The 21,706-nt window shown below is 43.0% G+C and overlaps 1 protein-coding gene across 9 annotated transcripts in view; it reads right to left on the bottom strand.

Annotated features, from left to right (window-relative positions):
* RUSC2 (RUN and SH3 domain containing 2) overlaps nt 1–21,706 on the bottom strand; it is a 56,933-nt gene that overhangs the window by 15,076 nt on the left and 20,151 nt on the right. Inside the window, exons 1-2 of one of the 9 annotated variants that reach the window (XM_045840360.1) lie at nt 18,924–19,072; nt 17,516–17,931 (exon numbers count right to left, since the gene is read on the bottom strand). The exons of 6 other annotated variants lie outside the window; for them this stretch is intronic. The gene's annotated coding sequence lies outside the window, so the exon portion shown is untranslated. Of the gene's footprint in view, nt 1–6,962; nt 7,392–17,515; nt 17,932–18,923; nt 19,073–21,706 lie in introns of those variants that run through there. 2 more of the 9 variants (XM_045840357.1, XM_045840364.1) reach the window with 2 other exon arrangements.

Genomic DNA, 21,706 nt, shown 5'->3' with positions numbered 1-21,706 from the left:
GAAGAGAGGAGGGAGGGAGGGGGAGAGAGAGAGAGAGAGAGAGGGAGAGAGAGAAATATCAATATGAGAGAGAAACATGATTGTATGCTTCCTGTATATACCCGACCTGGGGTCGAACCCACAACCTAGGTAGGTGCCTTGACTGAGGAGTGAACCTGCAACCCTTCAGTTTATGGGACAGTGCTCCAACCAACTGAGCCACCCACGGTTGCCAGGGAAGGTAAGGTGAACTTTATAAAAATTAAAAACCTTTGTGTCTCAAATAATACCATTAAGAAAGTAAAAAGACAGGGCTTCCAGCCAAGATGGAAGCATAAGTAGATATGCTTTGCTTCCTCGCACAACCAAAGGAAGGATAAAAACCAATTTAAAAATAAAAAACATCCAGAACTGCCAGAAAATCAAACTGTATGGAAGTCTGACAACCCAGGAGTTAAAGAAGAAACATTCATTCAGACTGGTAAGAGGGGTGGAGACAGGCAGCCGGGGCAGAGAGAATGAGCAGCAAGGTGGCAGCTGGCCCAGCCGGCGGTCCCACATTTTCGTGCGGATAAACCCAGAGGGACGACTGGGGAGCAAGGCAGACTGAGCAACCCAGGGTTCCAGTGCGGGGAAATAAAGCCTCAAAACCTCTGACTGAAAACACCTGTGGGGGTTGAGGTAGCAGGAGAAACTCCTAACCTCATAGGAGAGTTTGTTGGAGAGACCCACAGGGTCCTAGAATGTACACAGCCCCCTCCACCACCTGGGAATCAGCACCAGAAGGGTCCAGTTTGCTTTTGGGTATCAGGAGAAGTGACTCAAAGCAGAGTGAGAGCCAAGCAAGCCACATTGTTCCCTCTCTGACCCCATCCCCACATACAGCACCACAACCCAGAAGTGTGTTGCACCACCCTGGCAAATACCTAAAGTTTTGCCCCTTGCAAAGTAACAGGTGCTCCAAGACAAAGAAATATGGCCCAAGTGAAAAACAGATCAAAACTCCAGAAAAAGAACTAAGGGATGAGGAGATAGCCAACCTATCAGATGCAGTGTTCAAAACACTGGTAATCAGGATGCTCACAGAAATTATTGAGTATGGTTGCAAAATAGAGGAAGAAGTGAAGGCTATGCAAAGTGAAATAAGGAAAAATATACAGGGAACCAACAGTGAAGAGAAGAAAACCAGGACTCACATTAATGATTAGGAACAAAAGGAAGAAATAAATATTCAACCAGAACAGAATGAAGAAACAAGAATTCAAAAAAAGGAGAGGCTTAGGAGCCTCCAAGACAACTTTAACATTACAACATCCAAATCATAGGGGTGCCAGTAGGAGAAGAGGAAGAGAAAGAAATTGAAAACTTATTTGAAAAAATAATGAGGGGGAAATTCCCCAATCTGGCAAAGGAAATAGACATGCAACTTCAGGAAGCTCAGAGAGTCCCGAACAAGTTGGATCTCAAGAGGAACACACCAAGGCACATTGTAATTACATTGCCCAAGACTAAAGATAAAGAGAGAATCTTAAAAGCGGCAAGAAAAAAGGAGACAGTTACCTACAAAGGAGTTCCCGTAAGACTATCAGCTGATTTCTCAAAAGAAACCTTATAGGCATGAAGGGACAGGAAAGAAGTATTCCAAGTCATGAGAGGCAAGGACCTTCATCCAAGATTATTCCATCCAGCAAAACTATCATTTAGAATTGGAGGGCAGATAAAGTGCTTCCCAGATAAGGTAAAGTTAAAGGAGTTCATCATTACCAAGTCCTTACCATATGAAATATTAAAGGGGCTTATCTAAGAAAAAGAAGAAGATCAAAACTATGGCTAGTAAAATGACAACAAACTCACAACAATCAATGACTGAACCTAAAACAACAAAAACAAAAACAAAAACAAACTAAGCAAACACCGAGGACAGGAACAGAATCACAGAAATGGAGATCACATGGAAGGTTACCAGCGGAGAGAGGAATGGGGGGAAATGGGGACAGAGGTAGAGGGAATAAGAAACATATTGGTAGGTACAAAATAGACAGGGGGAGGTTAAGAACAGTACAGGAAGTGGAGAAATCAAAGAACTTATATGTATGACCCATGGCCATGAACTAAGGGGGGGAATGCTGGAGGGGAGGGGGGTACTGGGCAGAGGGGGATAAAGGGGAGAAAAACATGGGACAACTGTAATAGCATAATCAATAAAATATACTTAAAAAACAGAAAGTGAAAAGACAACCCACAGAATGGGAGAAAATATTTGCAAATCATATATCCGCTAAGAGATTTCTGATCAGAAGTCTTACAATTCAACAATAAAAAGGTATATAACTCAATTAAAAGCTGGGAAAAAGAACTTGAATAGACATTTCTCCACAGAAGACCTACACATGGTCAATAAGCACATGAAAAGATGCTCAACATCATTAGCCATTAGAGGAATAAAAGTCACAATGAGATACCACTTCACCCCACTACATCAGCTAAGATAAAAGACAGTAACAAATGTTGGTGAGGATGTAGAGAAATCGGAACCCTGAAACACTGTGGGAAGCCATGGAAAATGGTGCTGCTACTTTGGAAAACAGTCCAGCAGTTCCTCAGAATGTAAAACAAAGTTACCACGTGAGCCAGCAATTCTACTCCTAGATATATACCCAAGAGAAAGGAAAATATATTTTTACATAAAAATGTATTTTTATGTAAAAGCTTGTATACAAATATCCATATCAGCATTATGCACAATAGCCAAAAAAGTGGGAGCAATACAAATGTCCATCAACTGATAAATGGATAAATATAATGTGGTATATACATACAACAGAATATTTAGCAATAAAAGGAATGAAGTACTCATACATGCTACGAGATGAATGAACCTCAGAATGGTAAGTGAAAGAAGCCAGTCATAAAAGGCTTCTTTGTATGATGTTGTATGAGTCCATTTACATGAAATGTCCAGAATAGGGAAATCCCCAGAAACAGAAAGTAGATTAGTGGTTGCCAGGGACTGGGACACGGGGATGGGGCGTGACTGCAAATGGGTGTGTAGGTCCTTTTTGGCGGAATGCAAATGTTTTGAAATCAGGCAGTGGTGATGGCCACACAAGTCTGTGAATAAAATCAAAACTATGGAATTACATGGTATGTCATTATATCTCAATTTTATGAAAGGGTGAACTTGTGGCATGTGATTTTTATCTTAATAAAGCTGTTATTGAAAACATTTTTCAAAACAGGAACAAGGATTAGGGTTTAGGGGAAGAGCAAAAGAGCGGTGAGGAAGGGGACCGATGCTGAGCGGGGGAAGACACTGGGCACTTGCAGAGACCAGGTGAAAAGGAGAAAAGGGAGGAGCGGCCGCCGTAAAGCGTGGGATTTTGTACAGAGAGGTGAAGTGCATTTGGGGGAAGCTTTGCTGTGAGGTACATAAGATAACCTTCCCTTCACTCTTCTTATCTCTGCCATTCCTTCACCAAGAAAATTCTGTGCTCAAATACATATGCCACAAAGATAACAGAGAGTTGGAGACATTTTAAAATTCCAATAATAACCAATTTTAAGATGTACAGAACAGAATATCTTTAACATAATGTTGTGTTAATATGATTATTGACTTGGGAAAATGTTCACAAAATATTAAGTGAAAATAGCACATTACAAATAGCATGCACATTATGACACCATTTTAAAATAAACATGTCTACATCTGTCTTAGTTCAGGCTGCTGTAACACAGTGCCTCAGACTGGGTGGCTTATAAGAGGCAGAAAGTTATTTCTCAAAGTTTTGGATGCTGTGAAGTCCAAGGTCAAGGTGCCAGCATGGTTGCGTTCTGGAGAAAGCCCTCTTTCTGGTACGTAGCTGGGCACCTTCTTGCTGTGTCCCTGAAGGTATAAGGGACAAGGGATCTCTCTCTGGAGCCTGCTTTACAAGGGTACTAATCCCACTCATGAGGTTTACGCCCTCAAGACCTAATCACCTCCCAAAGGCCCCCCTCTTACTATCATTACCTTTGCGGTTAGGATTTAACATGAATTTTGGGGGGCACAAACATGGAGACCGTAGGGGTGTGCATGGGAGAAAATTCAGAAGCATGTACAACAAATGTTAACAGTGCTTATCTCTGTTGAGTGATTTTGGATTATGTTTAATTGTATTCTTTTGTTTTATCTGTATGTGTTTTCTTAATGTGTATATAATAAATATCATTATGTACATAATGAACAGTTTTATTCTTTAAACACCACAGATACGGTGGAGGGGTTTCCTCTTATACATGGTACCAGGTTTCCCTAGAATCCAGGCCACAATCCAAGGTCAGACTAAAAGGCGCAGATAACTTTCCTGTACATACAGCAGTGATTCTAGAAGTCCCTACGAGCTATAACCATCACTTGAACCACAATGAATACCCCCCCACCCTTTTCAAGCATGATTTTCAAGAGGCATTCACAGGTATATACACGTAAGAATGTATCATTCGGACCCACAAAACTATTACTGGGTCACATGTGCATTCAAATGGAAACACACAGTGACACACAGTCTAGATAGAACGCTGAATCTCTCAACCAGGGGTAAAGAACAAATGGACATGGAAGGTGATAAAGAGCCTTTGGCTGGCGGGCTCTGACAGCTGTATTATAATGTTACATTTACCCTCCTGTCCCCCAGATGACAGGGTAGTTCCTTGAGGTCAAAAACAGTGATTTAGTCAACTCTGTGTCCCTAGAACCCATACATGGTGCTGGGAACACAGTAAGTGCTTGGTTATTTGTTGACTCCTATTTTACCCATTTAAAAATTGACTTGTCTTTCTTTAAAAATTGAGTCTAGGAATCCTGGCTGGTTGGCTCAGTTGGTTGGAACATCATCCCATACACCAAAAGGTTGCAGCCTGATCCCCAGTCAGGGCACATACCTAGGTTGCCAGTTTGATTCCTAGTCAGGGTGCGTAGGGAGGCAACTGATTGATGTTTCTCTCTCACATGAATGTTTCTGTCTTTCTCTACCTCTCTCCCTTCCGCACTCTCTAAAATCAACAAGTATATCCTCCAGTGAAGATTTAAAAAAAAATTCAGTTTAGAAGTTTTTTATTTATTCTGGATATGTCTTTTGTCAGACATACATCTTGAGAATATTTTCTCTCAGCCTGTGGCTTTGCCCCTTTGTTTTCTTAATGGTGTTTTTTTTTTTTTTTTAACTAACAGAAGTTTTTAATTTTATAAGTTCTTTTTATCTTTTTTTAATTTTTAGTTTAAAGCTTTCTATATCCTGCTTACCTAAGAAACCTTTGTCTATCCCAAGACCATAAGGAAAATTTCCTGTTTTTTCTAAAAGTTGTATAGTTTTAGCTTCTCATTTAGGTTGTATCAAATCCTATTTTAAGCTAAAGGTTTTTCACTGGTGGATTTTCCTTTGTTTTGTATTTTTGTATTTCAGGGGTCTTCTTCCTTCCTGATCTCCACAAAGCCAAGGGAAATGCCTGCCAATCACTTCTCCACAGACAACTCTAGTTTAGCCAAAGGAGGCATGAAGTTCCTTGGGCGTCTAACAAGATTTTTGCATTCATGTCTTCCTCCACCCCAAACTTTCACATGCACGTTTTATGTACATCATCTCATTGGTCTTCACCACAGCTCACCAAAGTTGGCAGAGCCACTTCCATTTTAACAAATAAGGAAATCGACATTCAGAAAAATAAAATGACTTGCCCAAGACCACTCAATGAATAAATGACAGAATGAAAATGGGACTTGGAATTCTAACTTTTGACCTTTTTTCTTTAAATTTTTTTTCTTTTATTGATCCCAGAGAGAGGGGAAGGGAGAGAGAAAGAGAGGGAGAGAAACACTGATGTGTGAGAGAAACATTGATTGGTTGCTTCCTGCTGAAGGACCCACAACCCAGGAATGTGCCCTGACTGGGAATCGAACCAGCAACCTTTCTTCCATCTCCAGGAGGATGCCCAACCAACTGAGCCATACAGGCCAGGGAAATCTAAGGAACTCTTTCTATCCGCTCAGCAATAGGGTAACTCTGGGCAGGAAAATGTTCCTAAATCCCAGAAGAAAGGTTTCCTCTGTCTTTGGTCATCAGGATCTTTCTGCCAGTCAATCGAGCCTCTCTTCTTGGCCTCCTGGGGAAGACAGCAGTACTCAGTTGCTATTCTCTAGCAATCTGACCTTGTCCTGAGGTCCCAGGAGGCGTCTCAGTAGGACTGATAACTTTTTCACTGCCAGGGTCCTCTCTCAGGCAGGACTGGAGAGAAGAGAGCAGGAGGATGAATCCAGGAGTATCGGCTTATGCTTAGGTATCTTCCTGTTAGAAATCTAAGCCTGTATAAGCACGCTGATTATAACAGGTCAGGTGCCCTAGGCATTACAGTGGCTCCCCCTCCCCCAAATACTGTGGAGCCTCTTGGTCAACATTCTTTCTTACTCCATCCATTTTTACCTGGAGCCTCGTGGCTCCCACAGTGCCAGGATAAGGTAAGTGTGTCTATCTGCATGTATGTATATGTGGAGGGAAAGGATGGGCTGGATGCTTCTCAGCCCTTCCTCTTGAAAGCTGCATGGATCCCTCCTTCTCCATCATAAACTTACAGTAGCTTTAGGGGTGTCTCCTCCCATTAAGCCTTTGTCTCTAGATCTGATCCTCTCCACCCTGACCCACACTATAGCAGCTTCATTAGAAATGCCCAGAAAGGAAAGAGGGATTCTTCTACTTCTTGACCAAAAATAAATAAAAAAAAATAAAATTTTACATATATATATTCGTATATGGCATTAGCCCATCTGCTTTTACCTATCTCTGCACCAAATATGTGCATGGGTGAGCTTGTTTAATATTTGCTCTTATGCTCACTCTCACTATCTTTAGGAAAGACAAAGCCAACCCTCAGAAGCTAGCGCCCAAACCTTTTGATCCGTTATCCTACCGTCCGTGCCCTCCCCCTCCCCCAGCTCCGCTGAGCCATACCTCGGTATGGGGCTTTGAGCTGAACCCGAAGGCTTCTGTTCCTTTTGCACTCCGACCAAGCTCAACCTTGACAGTTCCAGCTGAGGCACTGTTCCACGGGATCACACAGGGGGAACTGAGTCGATTTCCTAAGATCTGATTTCTGCTAATACAATGGCAACGTTGCTAATGCAAGGAGGCTGCGCAATCCCAGCCCCAATATCCTTGCTGCTGCCGCTGCTGCCGCTGGTGCTGCGGTGACGTTGCTGCTAAGGGAAGGGGGAAGGGAAAGGAGCAGGCATGCCCACAGTACAGCGGCTCAGCCTCCCTCCCTGTCAGTCCCCCAGGGCCTTAGCCTAGGGAAGGGAGAAAGGAGACAGCCTCTGAGGGCAGCCAGTGCTGGAAGATGAGAACTCTCAAGGCAGCAAGGGAAATTAGGGAGAGCCCTGGGCTTAGCTCCTCTCTTGTCCTTAAGAGTCTCAGAAAAAAGTCTGGGCAGAGGCTTAGAGCTTCCTTCCTTCCTTAGGCCCCTCCTTTTAGATCTTAGCCAGAAACCTCTCCCTCCTCTTTTTGCCCACTCTGAATGACTTCTTGTTTTCCAGCTTTTCCCTTTCACTGGGATACCAGACTGGCCCCTGGGTGGAGCCGCCAGACTGGGAAGGGGTTCATGAAGCCCTGGAGGGAGGCTACAGACACCAGCAGTAACACCAAGTTCAGTCTTTAGGGATGCCCTTGTAGACTTAGCACTAGGCTTTCCAGGGCATGCCTGGTCAGAGGAATGCGTCTGTCTCAGAAAGACAGACTGCACCCTAGGCAGGCTTCTATACACAGGGTGGTAGTGAGCCTCAGGACCAAGCTGGCTACAGGCCCCTTTCCTAACACAGGGTCCAATTCAGATCCCTGATCTTCAGAGTCTGCTAATGTAACTGGAGCAGAATCCTCACTTCTCACCTACATCAGTTTTTTAAAAGATTTTATTTATTTATTTTTTAGAGAGACTTCAAGGGAGGGAGAAAGAGTAGGAGAGAAACATTGGCTACCTCTCGTGCACCCCCGGCTGGGGACCTGGCCCACAACCCAGGCATATGCCCTGACCAGGAATTGAACTGGAGACCTTTCAGTTCACAGGCTGGTGCTCAACCCACCGAGTTACTCCAGCCAGGGCTCTCCATCAGTTTTTGGATAGTGCTGAATCAGGGTCCAGCTGGGTCTGTGGGGGAAGCAGAATCCTTTTGGGCAGGCCCAGGGGGTGGGATGACTATTTTCTGGGGAAAGGAAGGCAAGGCAAGGAAGGGTAGGCCAGAAAAAAAATCTGTTCTGTCTGTAGACCTACAGAACCCTCTACCCCTTCCCTGCTTCACCCTCTTCAAGCTCTGGGCCAGTTTTGTGGGAACCAGCAAAGAGAAGCCACAGCCAACTGTACAGTAAGTGGCAGCATGTCTCTGCCCACTTCATGCCAGTGCCCACTGCTACCACCCTTGGATGCGGAGATGGTCTCAGGCTGGGCATGGCCCCTAAGCACTAGCCCTGCCTGGGGCTCCGCCCAGTGTTGACTACTATCTGGACTCCAGAGCTCAGCCCTTCAGGTCCCTAGAAAGAAGGTTTGGGTCCACTGGCCAGGAACATAGCAGCCACCACCACACGGGATCCAGAAGAAATAGTTTCTTTCTTCCTATTGCTTCTTCTGTTCCCTATGAGACTCACACACCCACTGATGCTATACTGAGATGAGCTGAACTGGAGAGAGAACAGAAGTGGCTAAAATGCCAAAAGCTATCTCCAACCTTGATTTGTTTGAGGGACCATGGACCCTTGATCCTACAAAACAGAAAACAATAAGGAAGGGAAGGAGAAAGGGGGGCTGCTGTCATAAAATTAACCATTAATGATCTTTGCAGGGAAAGTAAAAGGAGCAGAAATGGTGTCACGGTACTTCCTTCTCCCCTGGTACAGACCCCAAAGGGGGTTGGATAAGCAGCTGTAGATTAGGGCAAAGTCAATTTCTATGACCAAGTGCTTAAAGTTCTAGCTTCTTACTGTAAGAGCTCTGGGCCCAGGGTCTTTGTCCCTGAAATTTCTGTGAGGCTAAGCCATGCATTGCACCGGAGAGCCACCACTTACGAAATGTTTCCAGGTGCTTACATGGAAGGCGGCAGCTCTCGTGTTTCCAGTGCTGGGTTTACTTCACTACATCTTTGACCACATTGTCATATACTTTCCAGGCACTACTGCCCAAGATCTATAGGGCTTCTGGTGAAAGATCAAATTATTTCCTGGCTAGAAACCAAATACAAATACTGTCACATTATAAACCTACAACTGCCTCTTAACTAGTCTTCTCACCTGCAGTTTACCGTCCAGTACCGCCAGCTTCATCTCCCTGAAGCACCTCTTTCTTCAGTGTCACTCCTCCTGCTCCTTTTAATGGTCTCTCATGCCCAGAGAATCAAGTTCAAACTCCTCATTTTGGCTTTCAAGGTCCTCCATCTTGGTTCTCTACTCCCTCTCTACCCAAACTTACTTCCCATGCCCCATCATGTAGTCCTTCAAACTGGTTTCACAAGCTCATTTCCACTCCGCTGCCTTTGTTCAGATTCTCCTGCCCGTTATACTTGGCTATACTCAGAATTATCCAAAGCCTGCGGGGCCCAGATCAACCCCTCCGTCAAATCTTCGCTGATCACCCCAGAGCCAGAAATGATCTCTCTCTCTGTCTTGTGAACCCAAGGCTGCAGCTTGTTGATTTTACAGACAAAAAAAAAAAGCCCCACAAAACCCAGGGGATCAATATAGAATTGCCAATTTCTTACATTGCCAAGTAGCATCATTAAAAAAAAAAAAACACCTTACATCATCTATCATCATTTCATAAAAGAAAGGCATACTGTCATTTTTCTCATTCCATTGCATTTTCACACAAACCTTGGCAGACACTAACATCAGCCCAGGATGGGTTTAAGGATTAAGTAAATAATTGCTCACTTGATATGGTTATTGTTCTTTTTTTTTACAGATCTGCCTACATGTCTCTTAAAGTCTTGGAATGTGCAGTGAGACTGAACATTCCAAGCTACATTCATCTTTGTATCTCCAATATTCAGTGCATAGGACAGTATAATTTTTTATAATGTATTTTTTAAAAGGGTTTATTTATTTATTTTTAGACAGGGGAAGGGAAGGAGAAAGAGAGGGAGAGAAACCTCAATGTATGGTTGCCTCTCACATGGCTCCCACTGGGGACCTGACCCACAACCCAGGCATGTGCCCTGACTGGGAATTGAACCGGTGACCCTTTGGTTCACAGCTCACGCTCAATCCCCTGAGCTACACCAGTCAGGGCCAGGACAGTATAATTTTCCTTTTGTGTTTCCCATAAAACCTAGTACTGTGCTTGGCATAGATAAGGTGGTTTAGTCAGAGTCTTGTTCAATAAGAGAGGTCCAAAAAGAGATGTTCTGTGAGTAAAAATGAGTGAGCGGGGCGCAGATCTGACTCAAAAGGCTTGGAAGAGAAGGCCCCTGCATTTCATATATATTAAAAAAAGTCCTATTAAAAGACAGCATAGGGGAAAAAGAGAATAACTCTTCATGACCTTGAGTTAGGCAATACATTCTTAGACATGATACCAAAAGTAAAAGTGACAAAATAAAAAATAGGTGAACTTCAAAAAAATGTATAAGTTTTGTGCTTCAAAGGACACAATCAAGAGAGTGAAAAGCTAAGCCACAGAATGGAAGAAAATGTTTGCAAATCACGTATCTGATGAGGGACTTCTATCTAGAATATATAAAAAGCTCTTACAACTCAACAAAAAGACATAAAACCCAATTAAAATATGGGCAAAGGGTTTTTAATTGACATTTCTCCAAAGCACATTAAAAGAATCTCAACATCATCAGTTACTAGGGAAGTGCAAATGAAAACTAAAATGAGATACCACTTTACCTTGCTAGACTGGCTAAAATAAAAAACACAGACAATAACAAGTGTTGGTGATGACGCAGAGAAACTGGAACCCTCACACATTGCTGGGGGCATTTTAGAATGGTGCACGCACTTTGTCTTTTACCTTAGCCATCACTGGAGTGTCAGTCCAGGGACCTCAGACAATTTCCCCTTTCTTCTGTTTTTTTTCTAACACCAAAATTCTTAGAAGAATGAACTATGTTAACTCTTCTTTTTCCTTATCCATTTCTTAAGTACCAGAAGTCTGTCTTCTTGTAACACTTGAACTATTATAATTCTTGAACTTATAATATTTAAATTGAGACTTAGCCATCATCTCCTACTGAAACCTTTCCCCCCGTTTGGCTCTGTCAGTACCAATCCTCCTAGCTCTACTTCTAGTTCTTTCTTCATTGTTTAATAAAACAATACCTGGCCCATACTTTAATGTAGATTTACAACAAGACTCAGAACTGAGCCTTCAACCTGAGAAATGTTTATGCTATTGATTTCCAAATCTTACATTCTTCCCGAACTTCCAGAATCAAATCTCCAATAGCCTATTAGATACTTCTTACTGCTACCTTAAATCCAACACATCTTAAAGCAAAATTGATTTTTCTACTTAAAATCAGCTTTAGATTACTAGTGACACATGCTTGAAAATGTTAAGGGTCACCTGGAGTCTTCGTATTCAGACAATCACCAAATCATGCTGCGTCTTCCTGCCAATGTCTTAGGCATTGACCTAATAATTTATTGTGCTTTTACTATATTGCAGCTATTAGGCTAAGCACTTACATTATCTCATATAACCCATATGTAGCCACTTTCCAAGCTAAGTATTTTTATCTCTCTTTTATGGATGAGAAATCTGAGGCTCAGTGATATTAAATAATCTTCCTAAGGTAATTTGGTCAGTGAATGTTTGATCTAGGGTTCAGGCACAGGTCTGTCTGATTCCAAAGTCAGTGTTCTTAACTGTTGTTGTATCACCTTTTAAGTTTCCCTCACTAATTTCTGTCACCCTAAATCAGACCCGTATTACCTCTCCTCTGAACTGTTATATAGTTTTCTAACTAGTTTTCTTGCTTTCATTCTGGCTCTTTCTTCCCAGTTATCCTATATACTGATACAAGATTAATCTCCCCAAAATACAGCCTTCAATATGTCACCCAACTACTAAAAAGTTCCCAGTGGCTCCCAATTGCGTACAGGCTAATCCAGATTCTCTAATGGTGTGTGCAGAGTTCCTTCCTGCTTGTCCGACCATGTTCCACTGCATGCCAAATTTATTCCTTTTTTAAATGGTTTATTTTTTATTGTATTTTTCCCATTACCATTTATTCTCCTGATACCCTCTTCCACCTTCACCCACTCCCCTCCCTCCTGCAATCACCACACTGTTGTCCATATGTCTACTAGTTCTTTCTCTTTTTTATCAACTTTATTTTAAATCCTGTTATCATGGAAGTCTTTCTTCTGAACTTCTTCAACACCAATTGTCTGCACAGCTCATTTGGTACCAAGCCTCAGCCACTTAATTTTGTTATTTAGCTCCTGATGACAGCACACTTTTGGAGTGTGGGACTGTGTCTTGTATTTTGATAAGTAATTCTGAGCACAGAGCCTTGGCACCTAGTAGGGTAACACCCATGTTTGTTTGATAAAAAAACATCTGAGCAGAGCTAGCTGAACCCAAGCCAGCTTTTAGAAGGTTAGCTTAGACTGAGAATAGCATATCTGATGAGGAAGAGAGGAAGGAAAACAAAAATGAAAAAGCTGAGCTTTAGTAAAGTGCTTAGTAAATAAATCTTCAGTGCTGAGATAAACTCTTTGCCCTCGCTTCTCTCCATTTTCGTACTGAGGATGGAAGGATGGTTGAACAGCTGCGCCTTCAGTCAGTAGTACTTCCCCACCATTTATCCGCGGGGCCAAGTGCACAACAAAGGTTGCAAAGTGACAGCCTGGCTGTCACGTCTTGTGTGTCAATAGGTTTTATGTAGCTTGAATAAAACGCCACCATAAAAATTTGAATATTTCAAAACAAAATATCTGAATGTCCAGGATGTCTTGCTTGAACATTAGAAGAATTGATCGTACCAGGCCCCCACTCCTAGATGGTGACAATCAGCTGGGTTTGAGAAATGGCTACCCTTGTAAGTGGCACCCTCATAAGTGGCTACCCTTATAAGAAGTGGCTACCCTCATAGGATGACCCTTCAGTTTGACATGCACCCATCACTCTTTATGGTATTTTATACCTAGCCAGCTTCACTGGTTCACTGTACTTATTTGTATTATTTGCCTGGATTTTATAAAACATTTGAGTTTACAACCCTTACCCAGAGAAACAGCTATGCTTTTTCTTTACATCCCGCCATGCAAATTCACCTCTCATTACCATAATAATGTTCACTGCAGTATTGTCTGCAACTGCAAAAAATTGAAAATATTCTAAATCCAATACAAATGGATAACTAAACAGTGGTCTAGCAATGCAATAGAATATAATGGAATCGTAGATAATATGTTTATAATGAATGCTTACTGGTATAGAAAAAGGCTTAAAAGAGAATTTAAAAAGGCAGGATATCAAATTACATAGACTTTGGTACTTGCATTATAGTGAACCATATATTAAGGGACTCCCTTCTACAGCAAAAAAATAAATCCTATATAAATATACTTTAAAAAGCATTTCAGGACTCACAGTAAATGGGAAAAATTTCTGAGTCTACTTCCCCACTCCCAAAAAGGGGAAAAGAGATCATTAGCTGGCTGCAGAGTAAGCAAGGCGGGTTGGTGGGTGGGGGCGGACCACAGCTCCTTGTGGGCCAATTCCCCAAGCATTTTAACTGTGTGGTCAGAATGACAAGCCTTGGGCCTCTAGAAAGGTGAGGGCGCTACACCTGAGCCCGTCACATTTGGCTTCGACCCTCAAAGTCAGCTCGTGAGTGAAGGTTGGTGGTTCTCTCTGACCCTTGGCAGAAACAGAAACAAATCTTTGCTAGGAAAAAACATCCCCAGCTTCAACTGACAGGATTCTCAAAATTAAAGAGCAGGCAAAAATTAGTTTCTATCACAGATCACAAATATATATGGAAGCAAGATACTGTGAGTGAGTGAGAGAGAAAACAACAAACAATGCACTTAAATTGCAAGGATTTCAGGTATTAAGAATGTCAGATACGGAATACATATCCGCTATGACGTGTTTTGAATAAAGGATAAAAATTGCAAAGATAAGCAAGTAGGAAGAGGTTATTAGAGAGATCCAGAGGTGGTGAAAATAAAACATCTGTGAATATAATAATTGGTGATTGAGCATTCCTATGCCTGGACCAGCCTATTTTATGGGGAGTCAGTGGGTGACAAAAAGGATGTGGAGACTAAGGGGAGATACACTGTGCTTCCTGCTATAGACCTAACAGTAGCTTACCCGAAACAGTGTGCAAACATGCTCTACAAACTCTAAACGTTCTACAGAAATGTTAGCATCCGCTGATGATTTTTGACTGAAGCAGTTATTTACTCTGATGGTTGAAAGACAATGCTTTTCTTTCTATTATTTCTTCTACATTTATTAGTTGGCATTCTAATATAAGAAAGAGTCTCCTCCCTCCCTCCCTTCCTTCTATCCTGCCTTCCTTCCTTCTATCTATTATTAATTTGGTATCAGTACAGACTCTTGGATTCTTTTTTCTTTTTCTTTTTAAAAATTTAGTGGGTCATAATTCATTGCTGGCATTCTTGATTTTGATGATTGGATTGTCCCAGATTTTGCACTATTTTTTTCATTATGAAGACCTTTTCAAAATTAACTATTTATTTTGGAATAAGTTTTAGAAAAGTTGCAAAGATAGTTCAGAGTTCCTGTAGCTCTCTCAACCAGTTCCCCTAATATTACCACCTTACATAATCATAGAACATTTGTCAAAACAAAGAAACTAACATCAAGTACATTACTATTTACTAAACTTGCAGACTATCTGGGTTTTGCCAGCATTCCCACTAATGTTCTTTTTCTATCATTTGGCTTAAAAAAAACTAAATGTATATATAACTTTTATAAAATGTAAGTTAATTTAAAAAACAAAATAAAGCCAAAACAAAAAAGTAAAAAAGATATGCAGATGTATGTATACAAGAGGCACTGATAAACAGTTTGAATGGTGTTGTAATTGTAGCTTAGCAAGGAAAAAGATCTACATTTCCCAAATCAGGACACTGAGTAGTTTTGAAAACCATCCAGGCTAATTTTTAGTGAAAGCAAGCAGTACGAAAAAAACATACTACGTGCTCTTAGTAGACCTCTGTCCCTAATCTTTCCTACTAATCACTCTGCTTACTTTTCACCTCAGGACCTTCTTTGGAAATCAACAGGAAGTACTTTTGCCTGTGCTGCCCTAGTCAGGTGTTCTCTATGTTAGGTAACTCCTTTTAGCCGTGGTTTCGCCTCAGACGACATGGTTGATTCCAACAGGAGAAGCCAGAAGTGCTCAAATCGTAACAAATCAAAATAAACTATAATATACTGTATGCTCTTCTCTGATCTAGAAGCATCTCAAGGCCAATGATTAAAATCAGCTCAGGAGTCAATAAATCGATCAACTCTGCAGCCAAGCCACAGCACCCACTGTACTCCTACTGTGTATAAAGCACCATGGTGGATATTCAGGGGTAAGAGCCCAGCTTGAGGTGCTCAAAATTTTGTTAAAGTCATTGCCAACATGTCTCTGGGGAGGGCTAGGGTGACAAGAAAGATGTTTCAGGACGTGAGATAAGGGTTTGTGCAGTGGTTTCAAACTTTTTCAGCCCCAATACATAAACAGAACTACTGTGGTTGATGCAGGAGAGACCTAAAGGCCCATACACTCTAATTCTCTCTCCTCTCTCCACTTTGGGTGCTCCAAAGGCACCTCCAGGGGACCCTAGGGCTCAGAGGAAGAAATTCTGAAAACCTCTGGGCAAAGGCAAGACTGAATGTGGTTTGTTGGGGTTGGAGAAATGGGGACCGAAACAAATGATTAACTGGTAGAAAGCGTCTCTTCTTTTTCTTTGTGGCTCTCAAATCAAATATGTTTGGAAAATGATGTCGATGAATTATACTAATAACAGAGTTTCTTCTGAGTACAGAAATGAACTGGGCTGACTTGCAAGGAGAGAATAAACAGCTGTTGGATGCCTGAGGGCACCTGGCTATGGCAACGGGAGCCTGGTTCTACAAATGCAATAGCAGCCAGCCTCCAGGAGTTCATCTGTCTTTCCTCTGAGTTGTATGTAGCTGCTCCTGGCTGAGGAGGCCACTGTTTTGAACTGATGTTATGTTATTTTGGACTCCAAGTGAGGCCAGCCAGCTGCTGGGAGTGTGTTGAAAGAGACCGAGCCTGCAGGGCTGACCCAGACACACCCAGCTGCTTCCTTATCAGGCCTCCCTGATTCAGAGTCCTCTTTCCAAGCACAGAGCTTGCTTTGCTGTTGACTTTTCAACAATGTTACAGAAAGGTTCAGCTAAAAGTCCATTCCTAAAGGTCAAATACAAGCACTCTAGAAGAGGCCTGGCTTTAAAGTAGAATGGGCTCTTTCCTAATGCCACCTGGTGTGGGTGTGTCTTCTTTTCCCCAAGTCTATTGCCTCCCTTATGGACTGGAAATATGCAGGCACCTTTAATATAATAAAAATCATTGACAGAGCCCTGGCCAAGTGGCTCAGTTGGGTGGAGTGTCATCCTGTGCATCCAAAGGTTGTGAGTTTGATCCCTGGTCAAGGCACATACTAGGTTGGGGCGGGCAGGCGGGGGGGGGGGTTGATTTCTGCTACAGGTGCATGCAACAGGCAACCGATTGGGGTTTCTATCACATCAATCTCTCTCTCTTTCTCTCTCAAATCAATAAATGTATCCTCAGGTGAGGATTTAAAAAAAATCACCAACAGAGAATATCCAGGGGAGCAACCCCCAATAGGTTCCAATGGTTTTATCTCTTAGGTTCAGTTGTACCTGAAGCTCCGAAGGCCCTAATTCAAGGAATGGAGACTGTAGCACTGGGAACTGTACCCAGGGGAAGAATAAGCTAGAAGCCACTGAACTTCACTGAGTTGTAAAGGGTTGCTTCCCTTTATTCCATAAGGATCTGATAACAAACTGAACTTTGTCCCAGGGTCTCTCTCTGTTCAAAAGGTATTATACCTGGGAAAAAATTCTCTTCCACTTATATGGCCAGCAACTGTATGCCTAATTCTCCATTAGGTCAACCATTTGACCACTTCCTTAGCTCAACTCACAATACCCGTTAGGCAGAAGGCTGAATCAGATGACCTCCTAAGGTCCCTTTAAACTCTAATTACAAGCCAAGTCAGGTTAAAACCTGCAGCCCAAGGGAAGAAGGTTCTTATGCAGGATGCTAAAAGATGTCCTCCCTTTCACCCACCTGCCTTTCAACACAAACACATAAAACACATACACACACGTATACACACATATCTATACACCCAGGTGCTTGGCTTCTAACTGCTACAGTTGTAAGTCTCTAGAGATTGAGAATTGGCTGTAAGTCCTCTCTCTTTTAGGATGTAGGTTAGGGAGACAGAAGAAGACTATAGAGAATTTGGAAAGATTTAGTTCCTACCTTGACCGACTGAGTTCTTCAAATGAGAAGATGGAGGGAGCAGCAGGGAGTAAGGCCCACAGGACGAGGAGGTGGAGAGATCAAGCCTGAATGCTAGTGCAGGTGCAGCAAGGGAACCGGAGCACCCGGACCAGAGACAATTACCAGGAGTGGGGGCTGAAAGGCCCACCGTGGGCTGCTGGGCTGGGACGGAGCTCTCAAGTGTGAGTCTGCAGGAGCAAGTTAGCTGGGACAAAACAGCCCTTTTGCTTCTCCTTGAGTGTTCAGTGTGGTCAACCCCTTGCTTTTCCTTTGGTTGTTCCTTTTGGCTCCAGGGCTCCAGGAAGCAAGGCCAGAGTGTTCTTTGCTTCCCCTCCCCCAGGCACTGGACTGAGGGGTGCAGACTGGTAAACTGCTATGCAGTCAGTCTGTCAAAGCTGTAAATAAAAGGCCACATATGCACAGTGAAGCAGGGTATGAGAAGAATCTAGATTGAATTACACAAGCTAGTTGTGGAGACAGGGTAGGGGAGGCAGGAGAAAGAGAAAAGCCTTGCTGCCCTTCAAGGAAATACTGTCATTCACAAGCAGCTATCAAAGCCTGGCTCCCCCACGTTCCAGTCTGGACCTCTTCTCAGCAGAGTGGTCATAGTCCCTGGGACTCCTCAGAGTCCTAACTTTTCCCAACGGTGACTTATTTTCCAACAGACTTTAGATGACAGTTTCCACGTCTAGTTCACTCCCCTTGGTAAGAGAGCAGGGACTGACTACTTCATTAGCAGGTGGCAGCAAAGACCATTTCTGTGTACCAGTTATTTGATATTTGCTTTAGTTATAGGACTAAAGAGTAAATTGATGTTTTACTTAAGCAAAGAAATGTTAAAACATGTGGCTGGAGTCTGGCCTGGTCCTGAATATTTACGAACGTAGGTTCTGTATGATTCTGAGCACGGATTTTGGTGCAGACAGGTCTGGGTTCAAATTTGGCACACTGCTGGCCAGCAGTGGACTTTGGGAAGTTACTCAACTTCACTCAGCTCCAGCTTCCTCATTTGTAAAATTGTCATATTTTCCCTCAAGAGCTTGAGACAGACTTAAATAAGATATTGTATGTAAAGTGCCTGACATAAGGCAAGTGCTCAGTTATGGTCACTATTATGATTGTATCTTTGGCAGAGGACCAATGGAGTTCTCTCCTCTCTCCTTTCCCAATTTCCCAGAAAACATAAAGGTTCTGGATCTAGGGAACGGGCAGGCAAAATCTCTTTAAAAAAGCCAAAGGAAATGGAAAGAGTCATGTTCTGTTTTTCCCTTCCCAGCACTAGGACTGAATTAGTCATCCTGTGTCAATTATACTCGGGACTGGCAGACTGGCCCTGGGAACCTAAGGCTCTCCCAGACCAAAGATACTAAGTCATCTCTAGGATTACCTGTCATGGGGCATGCTCCCAGACTGATGTTGCTGCTCCAGGGCCCCAGATCAGATCCCAGTAGGTGTGGGCAAGAAACAGTCTGATCCCGGGCTGGCAGGATAGGTCTGTCCAGGCTGTTGTCTGCCCATCACAGCTGCCTATGAGGCCTATGGGTTAATAATAGCAACTCTGAAGCCCATGGATTAAGACAGCACTGTAGGAGGTGTTTATTTTTACACTCTGGCGTCAGTATCAAGTTCTACTGGTTACTGCCCAAATCTAGGGCAGCTTCCTGCTATGGGAGTGGCCTCAGGCTTCTTCAGGATGCTAAGTGGGATTCTGAAGGAAGCAAGCCTTGCTGAGAACAGTTCACTATTAACAGGGACAGGGAAAGGGAGAGGGAACAGAGCTGTCCTATGACCAGCTATCTGGTCCCAAGGGGCCAGGAGACCTCAAGTGAGAGCTGTAGTTTATAGCATTCTCCTGAGTTAGGCAGGCCCCAGACAAGAAACCTAATACATTGTTTTGGGATGGCATGCGCACACGTACACACACTGGGTTGCCATGAAATGATCTAAATAAAATCAAGGGAAGACTGTCACTCAGCCTTCCAGAAGCTCAGCCTTGTCAGTCACAAGTCCCAGATTCGTGCAGTGAGTGCTGACATTGTTAAGAAAAAGACCAAAACCCACCTGGGAGGGTTTTATAGGATATTTGAAATAAAGGAAGGTTAAGCTGATCCTCAATTGCTTTGTATAGAGTTCTTACCTGAGACTCTATACAAATACCAGGTATATCAAATCCCTTGAAAATTTACTTGGACAGAGCTTCTTTCCTAGGCATGACACAATAGGACGGAAACACCCAAAACAAGCCCTCGTCTGGTAAGGAGCCAGTGCCCAGAAAATTTTTCCCGAAAGCCTCTCTATCCCATGTGCTAGAGACTGGGGTCCCAGGGAACTTACACTTCGACCACAGTGTCTGGAACTCTGTGAATATCCCATTCATCTCTGAGAGGCAGCCCCTAACAGATTTCATCTCGTCCCATTAGGCAGACGGGTGTGAGGAGGCTGACAGCTGGACAGCTGATGTAAATAGGTGTAGACTGGCCCGCTGAGGCCCGTGTGCACAGCAGACCGCTGTGGAATGACAAGCATGCGCCACGCAGCAGGCAGGAATGTTGAAGCACAAAGAAAGCAGCCACGTCGCCTGGTGCGCAGCACCAATGACTCCATCATCTTCCTGCCTGCGGCTGACTCATAGTCACTGGCAATGACACAACATATACATTTCACGAGGAGCCAGGGTGCCGGTAAGAAGGTAGGCTGGTGAACCACTCATTCAATACATTTTTTCCTGCCATTCAAGGCTTATCCAGCCAGTCATCAGAACAACAATACAGCTTCAGAAGCCACCAGATTTGATCACTAGAGATAAGGGGTTTGATCGTAGTTCTATTTGGAAGCTGCCCATACCTAGGACAGTGGCAGGATGCCCAAGGGTAGGAACACTGCTTTCATTCTGGGCTTTTTCTCCGACATGCTAGGTCATCTGGGGGCAGGGTACTTGTCCTCTCAAAGCTCTAGGTTTACCATCAGGAAAAGGGCTGATTGTGTCCACTTTTTGGTATTGTGGCAAGGACAAAATTTGAACAATTAAAATAATAGGTATCAAGAAATGTAAATGCTGTAAATTCTTTGGACAAAAGTATTTCAGAAATATGATGGTCATTCACACATATAGGTAGGGAGCCATGGCCCTCTGAGTTTTTCCTTCTAGGTCACGGTGGCCATGTTGGGGAGCCAACCTGGTCTGCACCTGGAGGGGCAGTTCCTGTCTTTCAGGACTGTAATTCCCACCTGTATTTTGAGGGACAGTTGAAATAGCTAGGAATCTGCTTCCCTAGACATAAGGTATTAATTTCCACTAATGTGTAATGGGGAAAGTAGAGATATGCAAGCAAAAGAAACACCTCCACTTACTCCACTTAGAAAACTAATTCTCCTCTAAGCCTGGGTTCATGACATGGGTCTGAGGCTTCTACTCCAGTGGCACAGCATTCAGCAGCAGCGTTTACAAACTGGACTTAGCCTAAAGGCCTGAGAAAGCAGCGTTAATGAAAGGATGCATTCCACCACTCAGTTAGAACAAAAGCAATACTGTATTCTAAACCCAACAAAAGCCTTCACTCTTTCTAGCCCAGCAATCCCTCAGTATGGGGTTGGTTTGCCAGGTCTCCAGAGCTCTTGGAAAGGAGAAATAGTAATCTATCCTTTGTTGATGCTGACGCCTCTTTTTCTACCAGTGCCTACCTGGGATTCAAAACAGATGTTCTGATGTCCTGCAGCCTCTGGTGAGACCCACCTCCTTTCAGCAAACTCTATCTCTAATGGGCCAGACAATAAACATGTAAAGGGGACAGAGAGTGAGTATTTAGGCTTTGTGCGCCATGTAGTTCTGCCATATATATATATATATATCCTTTTTAAAAAAGATTTTATTTATTTTTAGAGAGGGGAAGAGAGGGAGAAAGAGAGGAAAACATCAATGTGCTATTGCCCCTCATGTGCCCCCTCCTGGGGACCTGGCCCACAACCTAGGTATGTGCGCTGACTGGGAATCGAACTGGCGACCCTTTGGTTTGCAGTTTGGCACTCAATCCACTGATCCACACCAGCCAGGGCTTTACACACACACATATATATATATGTGTATGTAAAACACACACACACACATATATATATATGTGTATATAAAAGAATATATATATTCTTTTAAAATGTAAAAAACTATTCTCAGTT

This window comes from Phyllostomus hastatus, unplaced genomic scaffold (genome assembly GCF_019186645.2).
Source record: "Phyllostomus hastatus isolate PE091 unplaced genomic scaffold, TTU_PhHast_1.1 phas_contig_34, whole genome shotgun sequence".
NCBI classification, from domain to species: Eukaryota; Metazoa; Chordata; class Mammalia; order Chiroptera; family Phyllostomidae; genus Phyllostomus; species Phyllostomus hastatus.
This window is presented reverse-complemented; position numbering and strand designations above follow the sequence as displayed.